The 20,620-nt window shown below is 27.3% G+C and overlaps 1 pseudogene; it reads left to right on the forward strand.

Moving 5' to 3' along the window:
* The first annotated feature begins 7,235 nt into the window (after positions 1–7,235).
* Positions 7,236–19,883, forward strand: LOC149060879 (hemoglobinase-like; annotated as a pseudogene).
* The last annotated feature ends 737 nt before the right edge of the window (positions 19,884–20,620 follow it).

Consider the following 20,620-nt stretch of genomic DNA (forward strand, 5'->3'; position numbering starts at 1 on the left):
AGGGACGACCAGGATGTTTAGTGAATCATCTTGTATATAGGTATTAGGTTCTATATATAATATATACACATAAAAGTTACATAATACATATCTGGTATATAGGTAGGTATTATATACAAGACCATTCTCTAACGTAAGTAATAATGTGATAACAATACACCTGCAGCGTAGGTAGTCAAAACTTTTTGTATTAAAACAGACAGCGCGTTAATAATTTATAAAAATATATTTTTAAACCGAAGACTTTATTATATACGCTGCTTTCCCTTCTCCCATCAAGAACTTGCGAGTTTAACAAAAAAAAAAGAAAAGAATATGAACGTCAGAATCAGCTACTTTTTTTCTGGTGTTTTGGTTTGTTTTTTTTTTTTTTTTTTTTGTAGGTGGGTAAGTGTATTGGGGATACTATATTTTAAGTTGGACGCAAGTGGGATATGGTGCACGTGCACGGCATAGACTTAAATCCGATAAAATAACTATGAAGGTACATAAAATGTATGTATAATATAATATAAGTGTGTGTGTTGTATTTTTATCGTAAACCGTTTCTTTTATAAGTGAAAAAGCCATAAGTACACCCCCCCTTCACTCCTACCTATTATACCTCTATATGTATATGGCTGCAGAACCGACGGATTACCAAACCGACAACATGCTCGATCCTAAGTGAAAAACAAAAATATAACAAGAAACGTTGGCTGCTGCCCCTCATCGTGTACCCCCAAGTCCGCACCGTTCTCCATGTTTGCTGAGCGCCGTGTGTTTGCGGAAAAAGCCACCGCGAGGGGGAGGGTTATACAGCAATAATAATCCGACCTCCATCACGAAGGCCGCTGCGATTACGCCGCTTCGATTGCTTCTGAGGGGGTGGAAATGCCCGCGTGCGTGTAATTGAATTAAGTATATAATATCGATCTTCGGACCATATCTTGCCGATACTGCTGCTCGGTTTTAGTAAGCCTCGATAATACGTTATATAATATATAATACTCCATGGACGTTGGTGGAGTCAGGGTGTGCGAGGGAGGAGGGGCTCACTCATCCGTGTTTATACTTCTCTACTTATTTTTTTCGTTTCAATAAACCATATTGAACGCGTTTTTTATTATATATATTTTGTGTGTATGTGTCGTGTATGATTACTGTGACTTGAACATTTTACTCTGTTTGTAGATATGGTGGGTATTGCGGAGGAGTAGTAAGAGAGAAAAACGAAGAGAATATTCCATAACTATCATCATAGCTAACCATTCAATCCACAGTAAGTATGTATATTCAGTATACATACGGATGAAACGCAACACTGTAATCTATATGTCAGCCAATATGATATACTAGTCTATAATATATAGTAGGTACCTACTATTAGAAAATATATATTTTCTTTTGGACTCTTTCGAGATATTTAGAAAGAAGTTACACTGGCTACTACAATAACAAAATATAGACATTAGAAATTGATTAAAGAATAATTCAACTAGTTTAAATTTATCGAAACAACTTCATTTATTTTAAGTTGGTTTAAAAATAATCCAGCGAGTTAAAATTATAAATATTTTTGAAAATTTTGGTTTTATTGAATGTTATAAGTACTTACATTAATAGTTATAACTATAATAACTAGTACATAATAATACTACAACAATTTCGGTTATGTTTCTTGATAAAATAATATTATGTATTCGATCGCTCCTAAAATTCTGTGATCCACAAACTAATAACAAATATTTTATATATTTTTTTTAAACCTGGTTATATTTATATTTTTGTATATATTAAATGTGCATTGTGAGTTATATAATATTATGTAGTTAATCGCCACTATCGCACACCGCCGGATCGGCTATGCAAATATTAATTAACACGGCTGCCGTGACTTTTGTCTCACATAAAACGTTGTCGCGTCAACATCGGTCGGTGCCTAAATGCCTTATTATATTATATTCTTTTTTCATTATAGGGAGAAACATTGTTTTTTTAAATTTTATTACCGCAAGCGCCAGAAGGGCCTATTATTATTATATTAATTGTAACTTGTATGTGCCTAATTTATATCACTGTATCTTGATGTGTATTTTTCTTGTATTTTTAGGCAGCGGCTGGCCAGCAGTGCACCGACACCTAGTGAGTTGTTTTATTATTATATTTTTGTTATACACATTTAGTTGTCGTGTCATAATGGCCGTAGGTACCTATATTATTTAATACTATACTTTTTCTCTGTTTAGCCCACAGAGTAAGAATATAGTAATATAGTAATAATATATAGCCATAAGGGCTGAGCGTTAATATTACATACCTGTATTCTTTTGGGCCAGAAAGGCCGCCATTTATATTATATTAAAACTATAGAAGTATACAGGCATACAGCTCAAATAGCTGCGCATAATATTATTTATTATTATATTCTGTTATGCCATAACGGCTATATATTATAATATAATATACAGTGGTCGCCGCTTAATGTATCAAACGTACCAATCACTTTGGTACGGGACATAACTGATAACATAATCCGATTGATAACACTAAACGAAAGTTGAAAAAAAAAATAAATAATGTACCTAGTGTTTAATTTAATATACACATAGTTATTAAAAAATTTAATTATTTAATTTATATTATTGATTACTAATTAAAGTACATATTATATATAATATTATTATATTATATATATTATATATATTATTATACCCATACAAAATTTTAAATTGTTAAAAAAATAAAATTTAAATAAATATTAATTTCTACTAGCTTGAATTATGAATAGAATGTTTTGATTGATGTCTTTTTTTACCGTTAAAAAATCATTGATAAAATGTTCGTATTTATATTGTAATTCAAAATTGGATAAGTTTTGTTGCACTATTCTGTATATATATTTATTTATCATTTTATTCTGTTTGGTCATAAGGACCACATACTATCTTTATTTTTACATTTAATTATTGCAAACTTGCAAAATATTATATTATATTTATATTCTGTTGGGCCAGAAGGGCCATAAATATTATTCTTGTTCCGTCCAGCCATAGGGGGGCTGCTATTTCTTATATAGTATTTTGTACACTATTATTGTGTTGCTGTGAATTTTTATATATTTGTACAATTATTATTTAATTTGTGTATTATAATATAGCAGCCCATTTATTTTTACCAGCAATCGTGTTATCATCTTTTATTATTTATTATTGTATACTCGTATACACACCCACACTCATACACACTCTTACACAATTACAAATAATTCACAACATACACTACATAGCTCGACAGTATTTGCCCGGCATTCCCGACCATTCGAGCTATCACACCACTACACACCCAGCTAGTCCTCCATTTTTAAGACCTAGGTGTCAGTGGCGTGAAAAGATAATAGGTGTCCGGGCACGCGTAATAGTATTGCTCGCTCCCGGCCCGCACAATATAACCTAAAACGATGTTAGAAATAATTAGAAAGTTGGATACGAATACGACCATACGGTTTTCGGTTCGTTTAGAATAATCAATATACAAATATAAGCTTATTATAATTATTTATAATTAATGTAAAATTAATATTAGTTTATGTCATTTATCGATATGATAATGATACTATATTAGATTACAATTACATTTATATACCGGGTGAATCATCCACCAAGTATGCTCACGCCATTTTTTTTCAATAATATTATAATAATGGATTGTTTTTTTAATACACTTTAAGACCATATCTTCAATTTAATTTTATTACTTATGATTCTGGAGAGTGGAGATACAGATATTATAATTTTCAAATGAACACCAAAAAGGGGGGTTTCTCTTTTGAAATACAGAAGTTTGTATTTCCATAGAATACTTTGCAATTAATACAAAAAATTATTTATTGAGTAGATATATTTAAAAGTATCAGAGATAATAATTTTTCATTAAGAATTGTAGTTAGTTTGAAAATAAAGGAAAATCTACTTTTTTAAAAAAAATTGACCGTTTTAAATTATTATTATTATTTTATTATTTCCTGCCTCCTTGTGTCATTTCCATTTTCATATTTTTTAATTCATAATATTATATAATGGTACGATTCTTTTGTGTAAGTTCTAGCTACTTTGTGATTTCATTATATTACTATAAATCATAATAATACAATACAATACGAATCTACAAATTTTGATTTCAAATCCAAGTTGATTACAATCGAGCGAAAAAAATATTACCACTCAAATTTTAAAACACCTCTCCATACATTTGCTATTTAAGGTAAATTATTATGCGATTGTGATTTTATTTTTAAAATGTACTTAAAAAATTATCATAGCTCGACAGATTATTTATTATTTGTGTAATGTAAGTGCATTGTAAATATAAATGCATACAAGTAGTCATTATTATACTTTATAGTTCATAATTCATTGTAATATCTAAAAAATATACTTTGTCCCAGGGTCTTGCACCCGATTTAACCCGAACCCCTAACACCCCTAAACACCTTTAAAAAATCAAACACCCGAAACCCGTATAACCCGAATGTTTCTGTTTTCAAAACACCCGTATTAACCAAAACCCGAATAAATATTCGGGTTCACCCGAAATCCCGAATAATTTTTTTTTCGTTCTTCATGCGACATATCATTTCTTCTTGTGGCGAGTTCGATTTTGTAGAGTTAAATAATCAATAATAATAATAACAGGAACAATCTTACAATCATAGGCAATTTCTTGAAAATAAGATCCATTAAAATGTTTAATAATTTAATTGATTCTGATTAAGTATTTAAAATATTAAGTATTTAACTATTTCTTATACCTATTATATTATGATAGAATTTATTACTTTATTAGTAAAATAAATCCAAATATAGCCAATAGCAATATAAAAGACGTGGTCTCAACAAAACTGAAAGTATTGACAGCCGTGACTAAAATACCAAACACTAATAACGTATAATAATAACTTGTGTTATTTCATTATTTGCGACGAACTTCCAAAGCGGAATTATCTATGTCCTATAATATCTAATTTAGTAACTCGAATATCGTAATACGCGGCTATATTTATTATTTACCAGTTTTTCGGTAATCACGAAATCATAATTTATATTTTATTTTATTTGTCTAGCAAAGTCAGCGCCCCTATAGCCATCTATTTTAAACATTTTAATATTTTATTATTTATTATATATCCATCGGCTTGGCATGTGGTAAATTGTACATTTGTAATTTGTATCACATTCGGTCTACGAGTCTATGACTATTTAAATAGCCATTAAGCTCCAGCTCTGGTTAGTAGTTAATGTAGGTATTTGTTAGGTTATTTGAGTTAACACTTAATATCAATGTTTAAAATAGAAAACAGATAAGTATTTGGAAACTTATATAATGCTTGTTAAGATGTTAAGAACTTAAGGTACTTATAGATATAAAATAATGAATTTCGTGGACTCTAATGCCTATAATAAAACGAATAGGTAGTTAAATAATTAGTTTCCCACTGTCTTATTTCTTATAGTTCATAGAAAAAGGTAACTACTGTACATTAATTAACCTAGTTTAGTTAAAAACAAACGTTGCGAATTTGGGTAAAAAATTTATATTTTATTATAAATAACATAAACATGAACAAACGTTGCGAATTTGGGTAAAAAATTTATATTTTATTATAAATAACATAAACATGAACACTTTCTTTTTTTTTTTGGGGGGGGGGGGGGTCATCAAAAGTTCTGTTTTATCCAGATTTCTCAGCACCCATATTAACCAATATTAACCCGAATAATAACGGTTTTGAAAACCCAAATGCTTGTTTAAATTTTTTATTCGGGTGTTTGAACACCCAAATGCTTGTTTAAATTTTTTATTCGGGTGTTTGAACACCCAAATACATCCAGCACCCGAAACCCGAAACCCGAATAAATGATTCGGGTGCAAGGCCCTGCAGTTTGTCGTTTGTCCATATGCTCCACATGAGACGTAAAAAATTAATATACAATTATTATCAATAATAATTATCTATACTACAAAATAATATAATATTCAAATTTAGTCACGTTAACTAAATTTTTTACTCGCATCATCTATCATATTTATTTGATAATACTTAAACTTTAACTTCACATTAATGATGTGGTTTTATGAGCATAAAACAATTCCATGCAATTGAAGAAAACAAAAATATCTAAAATCTAATAGGCCTGAAATAATCTTACCACGATATCATGTATCATCCTCAAAATAATTGTATTTTGGGTGGCTATAAACGTAAACTATCAAAGTTTAGCATAGTGTGATTTTAGTCAAATTATTGGAATATTAGACAAATAAAGGAGGAGGGAATCAAATCGTTGTAAAATATGAAGTTAAGTACAGTACCTATACGTATTATGTATAATGTATATAATGTATATCAGGGGTGGTCAACAGGTCGATCGCGAGGTGAATTAGAGTCGATCGCGACACCATTTGGCATTTTTTTTAAATTTAAAATTTTTTTTTTGTAAATGTGTGTATCTTTGTATACTTATCCCACTAATATAAAAATTAGATTTAGTTAATAATATTTGTCTACAATAATAATATATCAATTCTTCTATTTAATTAATAATTAATTTTTGTTTTGTTAATTGATTTTTTTTTTGGTCGATCGCGACAACCTTTAAAAACCCAGATGTCGATCCCAAGTCTTTTATAGTTAACCACCCCTTATGTATATAACTACAGAAATAGCTTTTATAATTTCTATAACTTTTATTCTAATCAATATTAAAAAATTTTTTATATAGTTCAAAGACACTTGTGCTTCAAATACGATATGGAATTTTTATTCTAATTTTAACACTTAAAATTATAATTTTTATAATATTTTCTTTTGTAATATTTTGGCACTATCGCTTGTTAACATTTTGGCTCTATTAATATCTATAAATAGGTACATTTAGTGTTGTACCTACCTGTCTGTGTCCTATATTATTATTATAAAGTAATTTAAATGCATTTTATTTGATAAAAAAATATGATATAAAAAAATACACAATATTCATCTTGTTTTAATATTTTTATTAAAACATCACTTAAAAGGTCTTATTTTATATTTAATTAGAATAAATAAAACAATAAAGCTCTTGAACAGAATTGATACAAAACGAGTTTTTCGATATTTAGTTGTTCAATAGGTAATAAATTACATCATTAGATCGAATAGATTGATCTACTTTCAAAATATATTACTACCTATTATACGTTTTTACTACCGAACCATGTTTTTAATTTCATGGATTTTATCTGCACTTTTTATTGCAATAGTATACAGCGCCCGTATAAGCGAAAACGATACGAATTACTCGTCTCAAAATATATGGGCTGTTCTAGTTGCTGGCTTACACAGGTGGATTCGGTACCAACAACATGTAGGTAATAATATAATATTATAATTAAGGAACAGATCTAAATGGAACGAAAACTGTCAAAAAAAATTGTCTAAAACATGTATTTTCAATGTAAAACACCCTTAAAATGACCACATCTTTTTTTAGGCACACAACTATACACGCAATTGATAGGAAAACGCTGCTTTAACTTTTGGCATCTTTAACATTTCTTTATTTTGGCACGCTCAATAAATAAGCAAGACCTATAACTACTAGGTATAAATTCAATCGCAATGTATCACATAATTTCCAACTGGCCATTTTACTATAGTATTCGCCATTTATTGGCATCACTTTAGACCAGAGTACACGAATCCATTAACCGAATGAGTTAATAAAGTGAAAGGTCCAATAGACAATAATTAAAATTGATACACATGCGTTATAATAAAAATAAAAATTCAGCCATGTACTGATAAATATTCATTTATCGGTAATGTATTTATTTATGTATTTCAAAATGTAGTTTGTCATTTTCAAAGATAAAAAACATGAACAATTATAACGATAAAAAAATATTTTTTCCAAGAACATAGTTTCAAAAATAATGATTTCAAATTATGTAATAAATATTTCTATATCTTTAATACTTTTCAACGGGATGAGTTGAGGAAATAGTGTTAATCGACAAAATATAAGGAATATAATCGAATAAATGGACTAAAAACTGAGGAAAATATGCTTGGGAAAAAATGTATTTTAATTTAAAGTTTATAATTATTAACTTATGTTCCCTATGATAAGTATGGAAAATATCATTAGTTATCTATTTTTAAGAAAACAATTTATGTCACTAAATTGATACGGTTGCTATTCATAATTTTACATTTAATGCTCTGAACTTTAATATACAGACAATATATATTATGAAAAATGAAAGTTGAGTCTATTAATAATTACAAAACTTAGTTAACCACAATAAATAAACAGTATACTGGAATTGGAAATCAAGTATGTATTGCACGATGTATCTTCAAATAACCAATTATAACTTGTTAAATTTTTTGAATAAGACACCATAATCAAGACATCCGATAATCGCTGGCGATAGAATTAAAATGAACCTGCAAGTTATCACATACATGTGTAGACTGATTGACATATTATATTGGTTTCCTGATAAAAAAATACCTAATAAATATAAAAGCAAATAATATTATGAAACACATATTATTTGTGATATAATATTTTGAATTTCTTAATTACTTAATTTTCTAAATGGACTTATATTTTTTTTAAATTACACAAAAATACTAAAAAATGTAGAATAAATGAGTTGCGTTTTTGAGCATGTAATGTATTGTATATGAAACAGATTTTGAACTTGGAATTTAATGCATTGAAGTACCTGAAATATAATGCACTTTGCATTGAAATCCGGGTCTTATTTATTATTTATCAATTTTGATTTGAACAGTGGCCCGTTGCGTCTTGTTGATGGAATCACACTGAACAAATATAATAATAAATATAATTAGTTTATTAGTTTATTCTGCTATATAATTCTTAGGAAAGTACTAAGTAGGTTATCTAACATCAAATTATTTTTGTTTCAATTATATCTCGGGCTATGCAATTTAATTCAAAATAGAACTGCTGTACTTACGACTTACCTACATATTATTTAATACCTACGTTTTACCGACAAATAATTTTTTCAACAAAATTAATTTGAGTATAGCTAATTTAATGTTGAAATATACGAAATATTAATATACAATTTTATTGCATTAAGCTATTATGTATTGAAAATCAATAGTTCTTAGCCGGAATATTTTGATAAGGTTAGAGTGTCAGAGTAGGTTTTTAAATTTTTATGCAATTACATATATAAAGATTTAAAATTATATTTTACATTTAGAGTCGCTATGTTAATTCTAATACTTTTGCAATAATTTACTGCGCAAAACCTATTTCGGGGATGAGGGTAGCGAGGATCAAACCATGAATTTTAATTTTAATATTAAATAGTACTATAAAAATACGTTTGAAAATTAACAAATATTCTGTATTATTCAAATGCATTTTTTAGCTTTTATAATCAAAATTTTGTATAATAATTTACTATAATTTATCAGATCTGTACACATTTAATTATTTCATATTATGTGAAAGTTTTTCTTGTAAGACATGTGTTTGTACTGAATACACACTGGTTCCGACACCCTTAACCGTGGGAATAACAATTATTATCGCTTGGTAATTGGTCTTCAGCTAAATTTCTGCTCACCAATGATAATAATAATAATAATAATTAATAATACGTTTGTATAATTATTTAATTTAAATTGTTTTAGTTCTAATTGGTTACGAAAAAAAGTTTTGGGATAAGTATAATTAAGTAATATTAATTAGAGGGCCGGGGCTATAATAGTATAAGCCGACATTATTTTGACAGACAGACCTACCCATGATAATATATCATTTGACAGAATATATTTTAACAGATTATTAATATTTAAGCCTAATGTAAACCACGAAAGTATTTTATTGGACAAATATTTTAAGCTTAATTCACCTTAATTTAATACTTTACTATCTGCGAATTAGTCGAGGTAATATAATATAATATAATAGGAGGTACTTCGTATTTTCGTCTGAATTTAAGTTCGAAAAAATGATAAATTGTGTGTTCGAATAGAGACCGTATACAAAATTATTTGTCTTATCGTTTTAATATAAAATTATGCTGTACCTACAAATAAGTACACGAATTTTACGTACATTTTTGTTTCTACTTCCATTCTTACCAATGTACTATAATTCCCACCAATATTATATTGCTCAATTTTGATGAAGGTATTACTTTAAAAGTATCTTATTGATGTTGATTTACATACTATTTATATTATTCAAGTATTCATAATGATAAATTAACATTTTTTAAATATTGTCAATTTTTAGTTTTCCATAATTCTTTTGGTATATCATTTAAATATCGTTGTTTTAATTGAAAACATTATTCGTTAAAAAGTAATAGAAAATTATTATTTATAATATAAAATTATAAAACCTTAAATGGCATCTATTTTCAGTCTAATGTATGTCATCATGCTTACAAAATACTGGAAGAAAAATGGCATTCCAAAAGAACGCATTATTACTCGATGATATTGCATACAATTCTGAGTGAGTTATTATAATTATTATTTATATAAATTTCTTGTACATTATTATAAGTTTATGTTTTAAACCAATATTAAATTATCTATGTATATTGTATAATATATATATATATATATACAGGGTGATTTTTTTATCGAAGAACACTCATACTCATACACTCATACTTTTTTAAATAATGAGTGTTCTTCGATAAAAAAATCACCCTGTATATATTATATAGGTATTGCGTGTACTTACTTTTTCCGTTATTATCGACGATGCTGCCGGAACTGCTTGCGCATTACGTCGACAGCGTTGCAACTGCGATTACTTATTAGTTCTAATAAATATCAGCTAATATATTATTTAGTTGGAATTTATAGCTATCCTAAGTTAATATTTTTATATGAAAAAAAAAAATTGCAAACATCAAAAACTGTAACAGGCGATTTTTACCCCCTACGGTAAAAATATACTAGGATATTTTTACCCGGGGGTAAAATTATCCTAGGTTAAATTTACCCCCGGTAAAAATATATTAGGTTAACTTTACCCCCGGTAAAATTGTTCTACAGGGGGGTAAAAATATACTGGGATAAATTAAACTTTATTTAAATTATACTAGGATATATTTACCTCCCAGGTGAATTCATATAATATATTTTTACACCCCCCCCCCCCCTCCCATAAAAATGTGTTCTTATTATTATATTGTTATGTTTATTATAAAATGTACGGTATTATACTTAATTAACAATCAAGTTGGATAAAAACTTTGATTCTAAACTAAAGTTAATTGAATTTCTGGATATTGCATTACCTTTTTTATGATTTAGTATTTACAGTAAAAATATTATTCAATGTCCTTTAACTTACAAATGATTCAATGAACAATTAAAAAAATTACAAAAATTACTTTAAAACCTTTTCATTATGAGACAATGATAAAATGCAAAATATGTTAATAATTTATTTCTCTAAATCAATCTACTATTTGGTCAAAACTACTTCAATTGTTGACAAAAAAAATAATAAATGTGTTGGTAGGTAAGGTACATATTATATTTTGTATATTTTTAAAATACTTTAACGAGTACGTGTTGAATTGTGTGGAATCTTGTATTAAATTGTCATACTTTTTAACTGAGCATAAACATATAGATACTTATATACAACTATGCAAAAAAACCTAAGAAAAAAAAAGTTCTAAATAGTTTAAAATGAGCCAAATATTTTGCAAATTGTATAATAAATAGCAAATGTCTATTTGATGCAAATTACAAGTACCTATGACAAACTATTTTTGAACTACATACGGTTCGTTGATTATATTCTAGGATATTTTTACCCCCCTTAAAAACACATTTTTACCGGGGGGTAAAAATAATCTACTACAAAAATTCAATGGGAGGTAAATATATTCTAGTATTATATTTTAAACAGATCATTAATTATATACTAGGATATTTTTACACCCTTTAAAAATAAATTTTTACCGGTGGGGGGGGGGGGTTAATATCCTAGTATATTTTTACCCCCCTGTCGATTATTTTTACCGGGATGGGGGGGGGTAATAATATCCTAGTATATTTTTACCCCCCTGTCGAATATTTTTACCGCGGGGGGGGGGGGTTATAATATCCTAGTATATTTTACCCCCGGTAAAAATAACCTAGTATGTTTTTACCCCCGGTAAAGTTATCCTAGGATAATCTTACCCCCCCCCACCGATAAAAATATTTGAGGGTATTAGAAACCTGTGACACCGATGGTATGGCTGGATTTTATTTAATGATGCTAAATAAAATTCTATGCGTTAGAAAGATATCATCATAAAAAAAAGCGGGTAAGTCGTGGATGTCACTCATCTGCTGTACAGTAGGTTACAAGTGGGTTACTGTAATGGATGGAAATTCCAGGATGTAGTCGTAATTTTTTTAGTGAGTATACGCTTAAATGTGTTTGATATGTAACCCCCTATATATCCTTCGTTATTATTATATTTAAATTTATAGTTGCATTTGCATACGTAATTATATTACGATACCTTGCCGCAATTAAACCTCTAAAGTTTACAATCATTCTCCTAGATATTTATTAATATACAGATAGGATTTTTAAGTTTCAATAATATATATTATATATATATTATTAATTATTATTAAATAATAAAAACAAGAAATAGGATTAGGTATTTTTTGTTGTTGTTCGGTAGTGTCTTATCAGTTACATATAATACAATTTCCCACAATGTTTATAAATAACTCTATGGCCCGGATACCAGCAGCCTGCTATATTGTATAATCTTCGACCATATAAGCTAATATTAGCTTATATGGTCGAAGTGTATAATATATAATAGATATTAATGTCTAATTACAGACATTAAAGTGTAGTTCATTTATATATACTAAAATACCTTTAGTATAACTCACGAACTACTACATGTAGTAGTTCGTGAGTATAACTATATTATAATTTATAAGCAACTGTTTTCATTATGAAAACCGTCAAATCGATAAGGTTTTTACATTTAAAAAAAAAATTATTTATCAAATTGGTTTATAGAATAAATGCATTTCCATACGCGTAATCCATTTACGTATTTTGTCAAATTTCAAACTTTGAATGCTTATAAAAAAAAATTGTGAATATGAATTTCTTTTATTTATCAACTGCTATTGTAACAATATATTATTAGGAAACTTGTATTACATTTTCAAGTTTTTCTACCCAACAAATAAATTTTTATCGATATTAATTTAAAAAAAAACTAATAATGATCGAAAATTGCATATGCCTTTAAATAGTTCAATTTAAGTCAAAATTTTTTGAAATTGCATGGTGGATAGAATATACTTATACAAACATTTGGTGAAAATTTCATATATCTATATAGTCATTTATTTTAAAGTTACATAAAAAAGGTTCGATTTTGTCGAAAACTGATTGTGCGTACAATTTCTCATTTTCCCCATAATTTTTAGTTTGTTTATCCCGAATGTTTTTGAAAAATATTGAGAATTTTTACTTTTGACCCCCCCCTTCCCCCCCAAGTATCAACTATATTCACTATCTGATCGAACGAGGTACTGAAGTCAAAAATTAAAGCACTTTTCTGCCCCAAAACGTGGTGACAAACACAAAAAAAATAATCACACATCATGGCCAAATCAATATATTCCTCCCTCCGCTAAGAATCTAATACAATAATTATTACAGTATCGGATATATTATTATGTAGATATCTTCTAATTTTAGAGCAAATTTTTAGGCTTTTAAACATTCTATATTTATTGACGTTATGCAATGCGACGTAGGAGAAAAATATAGACGATAAATCAATTATAGAACTCAAAGAAAAACATACCTTATAAATGTTTTTAATTTAAAAAAAATTAAAAATTAAAGAAATCGTTCAATACATTTCTAGTTTGTAGTTAAATTGGAAATTGTTTAAATGTTTATAGCCTGTTAAGTTTTTTCAAATGCGATCAAATTTAAGAAACCTAACATGCATAAGGTGTGCACTTATTATTTTTTTATTGTTTGTAATTAAATTAAATTAAGAAACTTTATTGGTTTTAATATTAGCTAGAGACATATGTATTTGTAATTTATAATATTTGTTTTGAGTGCGCGTCATGTTTATAAATAGATTATGTTTTTAGAAATAGCTGATCTTCGTTTCTGTTTTAATAACTAAATAATAAATCCAAAAATTCATTTAGTTTAAAATTTAAAAGTTGTCAATAATTGTGATGTGTTTTTTTGTATAACTTTTCACCAGTTCTATTACGAAGTGATATATAATATGGTATATTATATTTTAATTATTTCAAATCTGACTGATTTTAAATTAATAAGGTGTTAAAGAAAAATGTCTGCAGTTATCATTTTAAAGTTCAAGCGTGTATTATACGCTATGTGTAATTAATGGGTGGTAATAATGTATAGTTATGTACCTACTATTTAATAGTAGTAACTATTATATATATATTCTTTGTTGCTCATTGTAACTAAAATTGTATACCGGGCTTAAGATTATTTGAAGTAAAAAAGCATATTTCACCAGTTCAACGATTATTAGGTAAATATTTTAAGGTTAACCCTTAAAATTCACTCTTCACAGTTATAATAACTTAATGTTCAACCTCTAAAATAACAGGTATTGAGCATAATAAATTATTAACGCAACGTATAGGTAAAAACACTTGAACTACTCTAAGAAACCTAAGTTATTCTTATTCTAACAAAGTTATAAATTGATGTATGCATTCTCTTTTAAATGCATAATAAATTGTTTTTTAACGTTGTTCGATTTTATTTTTAGAACTTTTTTTTATCAAAATTTTAATGAAAAAACAGAACGAAAAGAAGCTAAATATTTAATTTGTAACATTAGGAGCCGTAAAGTTGTTAGTACTCAGCTTATTTTACAGAGCGTTACTTGATCTCGCGAAGTTCTTGTGCTGCCAGTTTTTAGTTGCAGAACAAATTATGCAAATGTTTTAATTTAATTATAAGCGATCGTATTATTTTTTTAAATACTATAATTATATTTATTTATTACAAATATATTTATTTTTAGTAATCACGAATCAGGTGTGATTGGAAACGAGCCAAATGATATAAATGTTTATGAAGGAGTACCAATTGATTACACTGGTGATGTAAGTATGACGGTGTTGCGAATTTGTTTGCAACAATGATCGATTCAGAGGCGCAAATCTAGGGTTGCAGGGGGGGGAACTGCCCCTTTCATTTGGTAGGTAGGTGGTCAATTTTCAGACATTACAATAAGCATAGGTACATCAATACACTTATATTATATTATATTTTTATTTGATACATTTTAATATTATTATTTATCTGTAAGTGAGCACAGTGAAATTTTTTTTTTTAATAGGTGGGTATTGAATACTTTTGTTTTGCCACCCCCCCCCCCCCCCCCCCATAATTTGAATTAGTTTGGGCCTCTGGATCGAGATTGATGTTTCAAAAATAAGTTAATTGAGTATGAAGTAATATAAATTTCATTCTAATATATTATACCTATTTAATATGAACTATACAAGGACAAAAATTGATTTTAAGGTAAACTTTAAAATATATATCAAAATCAAATTTTTATTATGATATTCAAAATGTATATTGAAATTAAAAAAGAAAAAAAATGAAATCAATGATCTATATCAAAATAATAATCGTTTTAAACATGTTTGTATGCATATTGAGATAAAATTCATAAAGATTTTTAATTTAACAATTTATTTGTCAATAAATATAGTAGATTACTTATTTGGACCGTTCCACAGCCACGCGGCCACACTAACGATAATCCTCTTTAGGCATGAGCCGTTAGTAAAAATCAAAATTTAAATCGTAGAAACGTTAAATTGATATTTAAGACCTGTTTAAAAATTAGAAAAATATTTAATAGATATTTTACAACAGTATAAAAATCTGAAAATCACAACATTTTTTAAACTTTAATTTAGAAATTAATCAATAATTCCATTTCGATTTCAAACCTTGATTAATTGACAATTCTTGAGTGGCGAATAATTCATATAAACGTTTTCTAAAGTAAATAGTTGGGTGATAAACAATATATTATACTGATTTAGTGTAGTTTTGTATTTGAATTAGCAAAAAAATAATAAATAAAAATTCTAATGTGTAGAATGTCAGAAAACATGTATTTTTGAATGTAGTTCGAAGATACAAAATGAAGGTATAAAATGAATCGGAAGTGGACGAGTAGTTTTAAGATAAGTTTAGTATTGATGTTGGCTTTAAATTATAAATATTATAATTATTTATAATATATTACTACGTTTGATATTAATTATTGTAACAATAGTCTTCTATAAAAAAAAAAAACTTAAACCGATTTTGGGGCTGAACGTTTACCCTAATACGTTAATTCTATACCCTAAAATTGCTTATTTTAATGGTGTTTGCTTTATTGTAATGGACATTAACTCACGAATTCTGTTTGAACTTTAAATTAAACAGGATAAATCATGTATTGACTGTTGTACGCACTTAATTGTTCCCTTCGAAATCTATCAACCTCTAAAATTCGAGTGATTGAGTTAACAACAATTGTGTGTAGCTTTCTTGTTAGGATTTTCGTAGTCACACCAAAGGTCAAAAATTTAATATTATGTATCATACCTTTATAGTTTATAGGTACTCAGTGATTCACCAAGCATTCTTATCGCTTTTTCTTTACCAAGTTATTGCAGTTATTCGAAAACTAATTTTTGAAATTTTGAAGTATAACTAAAAAGATCATTTTTTCAAATTTTCAAATTTTCTGTTTACTTGTCTTATGATTTTTAATTCAACGATTCTTTTGTATCATTAATCATTGTACAGTTTTGTAAATATATACATTATACATTTTTAAAGTGCAAAACAACAGAATATTCTAATAGTAGTAATTAGTAGAAATTAGTATTTTAAAATGGGCTGAGTTGTAGTAATAGCCGCTAATCTACAGATTTTCTGCTAGGGTAGCTGAATTGCACTTATTGCTGGGAGTTATATCCAAAAGCATTTTATCGAAGGGTTGTCATATTTTAAGGGAAAAGTGCTCGAGGTCAGCTAGATTTACGATAGAAATTTTTGTTTATTAATGGTTGCTATGGGTTATAGGATTTGAGAATAATATTTATTTATTTATTATTATTTTTTAATTTGAATATATTCTATTTGTGTGTGTCATGGGGTCGCCAAAAATATCGTACACTCCATTGCACTAAAAGACTGATAGTGTTTTTTTTTAATTTTCATAATGTGTGATAGAGATGTAATTTGAAATTTATTAGTTAATATAATAAAAGCGCAGAGTTTAAAAAAAAAAAAATGAATATTTGGTGTTTTGTTATTGTTACCAGTTCTCCATTCCTCTTTCAGTTATATTTATATACCAATAAAACACTTCAACTCACAATTATATTAATTTAGTTATTTTTTATTTGACTACCAATTTATTCATTAGAAATAATTTATTTGACAAAATAACGTTTGCCAGGTCAGCTAGTTTGTATACATTTTTATAAGGTCTCCAAATATAAATATAATATATTGTATTTTTATTATTCAATAGACTCTAAGAATACTTAGTCGTGTAATATAATGAATCATTAATATTATCAAAATCAGATATTACATATTATTTACAATATGTATAATATTTTATTTTGTTTTATGTATACACAACATACTAATTTGTAATCTTTTATGAAACTATGCCAAAAACGTAAAAAAAATTTAAATCACTTTTACAGTAGTTTATTAGCATAGCCAGAGATTTTTTATGCATGGGCTGATCCCATTAACAAAATCCTCATTTAACTTTTTTCCAATACTTACAATTTTTATTAAGATAATATCATAATATATATATGTATATATAGGTTAAAATAAATACTGTCAATTGTGGGAAGGGATGTAGCCCCATTATCCTCGCCCCACTATGTTATTGCTGTGTAGTTATACGTAATGCTACAATTAATATATTATAAAATTCTGTTTTTAGTACGAATAAAGACAATATTTTAATTTTATACACAGGTCTTGGATGCCATGGTGGACTAACTGAATTCCCGGATTCCCGCGAAGACACTGATTTGCACGGAGACGAACTTGTATCAATTTTTAAACAACTGCACAACCGTAATGATTACAAAAATGTAATGTAAAATAATGTATTATTTTATTTAAGATCTCTGCTAATTCTATCAATTTTTCATCAAAACAAACTTAGATGTAAGATACTGACAAAAGTTATAATATTTCTAGACTTCTAGTGGTTTGATTTAAAAAAATTAAAGATTTTTGATTTTATAAAGAAGTTTACTAGGAATCGGTTGGAGCATATTATTATATTCAATAACTGTTTTTAGATTCTGAACGAAGTGATGAATGTATTGATTTTACAATGATGTGTGTTTTTTTTTTGTTTTTTTTTTGTGTCTGTGTACAGCATAACTAGTCGAAATAATGCTTCGATTTCAAACTTTGAGGGTGGTTTCCGATGTAAAAGTGAATATCCTTGGTGCATTATAGAGGTCAAAAGTAAACATTTTCCAACAGTTTTCAAAAAAATCGATATTTATATATGGTTGTAATTCAAAAACTAATTATATAAAATAAGCGTTTACAGTTCAACATTTTACGAAATCTGTCGAAAACGCGAAAATTTGCAAGTAATTTTGAAGTTGAAAAATCATAAAATTGTTTGCGTTTATAACTAAGGATTAAAAATACAACATTAAGTTTTCCATAAGTTTTCCTTCAAGTAGCTATAGAGAAAACTCGCAGCATCATTATAGCAAAAATTTTAAGTGCGTTTGAATTTTAAATTTTTACGAAATAGCGTAACGATAACGATTTATCCTCAAACGATTTTAAATATTTGTTATTATTCAAAAAGTATAAGTCGCAGATACTTGAAAATTTTATCAGTTATTTAGATTGGCATTTTCTTTATACATGATTTAATTTTCAAAATATTTTGACTTTTTTTTGAGATATTTATAGACGACTGAAATTTTCAATTTGTCTGAAAATTTTTTTTTGAAGTGTCGATAAAAATATTTTGGCCCTATCAAAATACTTGAAAATTTAATACAAAGTTTCTCATAAGTTATTCTTAAAGTGATTAAAAATTATAAGAATACATAGTCACGATTTTTTTTTATTAGCATTTGAAGTTCAAATATTGACTTAATACGTAAAAATTACGGCAATTTTCAAATTATCTTAGATAGAAATTCATAAAAGTTTTTCTTCTTACATCTTTTTATTTTTAATGTACCAACTTGTATTTGTTCACAGTTTTGGTGATTACCGCTGCAGGTGGACCAGATGAAGACGCGTACGGAACGTATTGTATTACTTACATAGATTCGTGTTATACCGGTCTATTTTCATACGCTTAGATGAATTATGCCATAAACGTATAACTTATTTAATAATATTAAGTTTCGTTCAAGATATTCGAATAAGTTCACATTTTGTTGTTGTTGTTTTTTTTTAAAAATATCTTCGAATCCCAACAGATTGAGGAAGAGTCAAAGCGTGTTTGACAATAAATTTTGACTATGTCCAAGATGCTGTGTCAAACACGGTTAAAGTCGTTAGAGAATACCATCAATTCTATGGTGACTGTAATATCGAAAATTTATCGATTAGTCAATTCATTGGTTACAAGAGGCGCAATTCATTGAGTTCAAAAACAACGAAAATAGAACTCATCACTGACGCTTCCAATGGCCACTCGACGTATACTATGACAAAGACGCAATAATTACAGCTAGTGAAGTCCCTGCTGATCAATATGCAAATCAGCGTTAACTATGTATTCTACGTGGGCCACAAAAACAGTTTTTATTGAAAAACCAAAAAATAAATAATTGAAACTCATAATATTTATAAATATATGACTATAATATTGAAGTATAATATATTATACTTTACATATATAAATATAAATATATGATATCAAATATATTGTTAATTATTATTCTAAAAATAAGTCTGATTATTTATCACTACAGAAAATATATGATGTTGTAAAAAAATGTATGCAAAATTCATAAACATCTAGGGGAAGAAGACTAGTTTTTTATACTTGAGTAAAAGTTTTCAAATACTTTTTCACTATAGGTACTCTAACACGTACGTATTTGAATTATCACACTTGTAATTGATGTTCTCACTCACCAGTTACCCGGGTGCGTAAAATGTGGCTAAGATCATCACATCTTGCATTGTGCTAAAGACCTCTTCATATCATATTATATTATTATAGCAATAATAGTCTCCTACAAAGCAAGTCCAACTCGTAAGAATTTAAAAACAAAATCAAAACAGAAACCAAACAATATCTATATATACTACACGATCTTATGACTATACTATGTAATTGAAAATTATGTGTTAATGATTAGACTTAATTTATTTTAATCATCGAGGTTTAATTACATTTAAAAAGTAAATAATAATAATAATAAATTATTTAGGGTAATTTCATATTGTCGATTGCTAATATGTAATGAAGTACCTATTGACAAAATAATAGTAATTAATTT

The sequence above is a fragment of the Diuraphis noxia genome, unplaced genomic scaffold (assembly GCF_037042655.1).
Source record: "Diuraphis noxia isolate RWA-SAM2 unplaced genomic scaffold, SU_Dnox_SAM2 contig0001, whole genome shotgun sequence".
Classification (NCBI taxonomy): Eukaryota; Metazoa; Arthropoda; class Insecta; order Hemiptera; family Aphididae; genus Diuraphis; species Diuraphis noxia.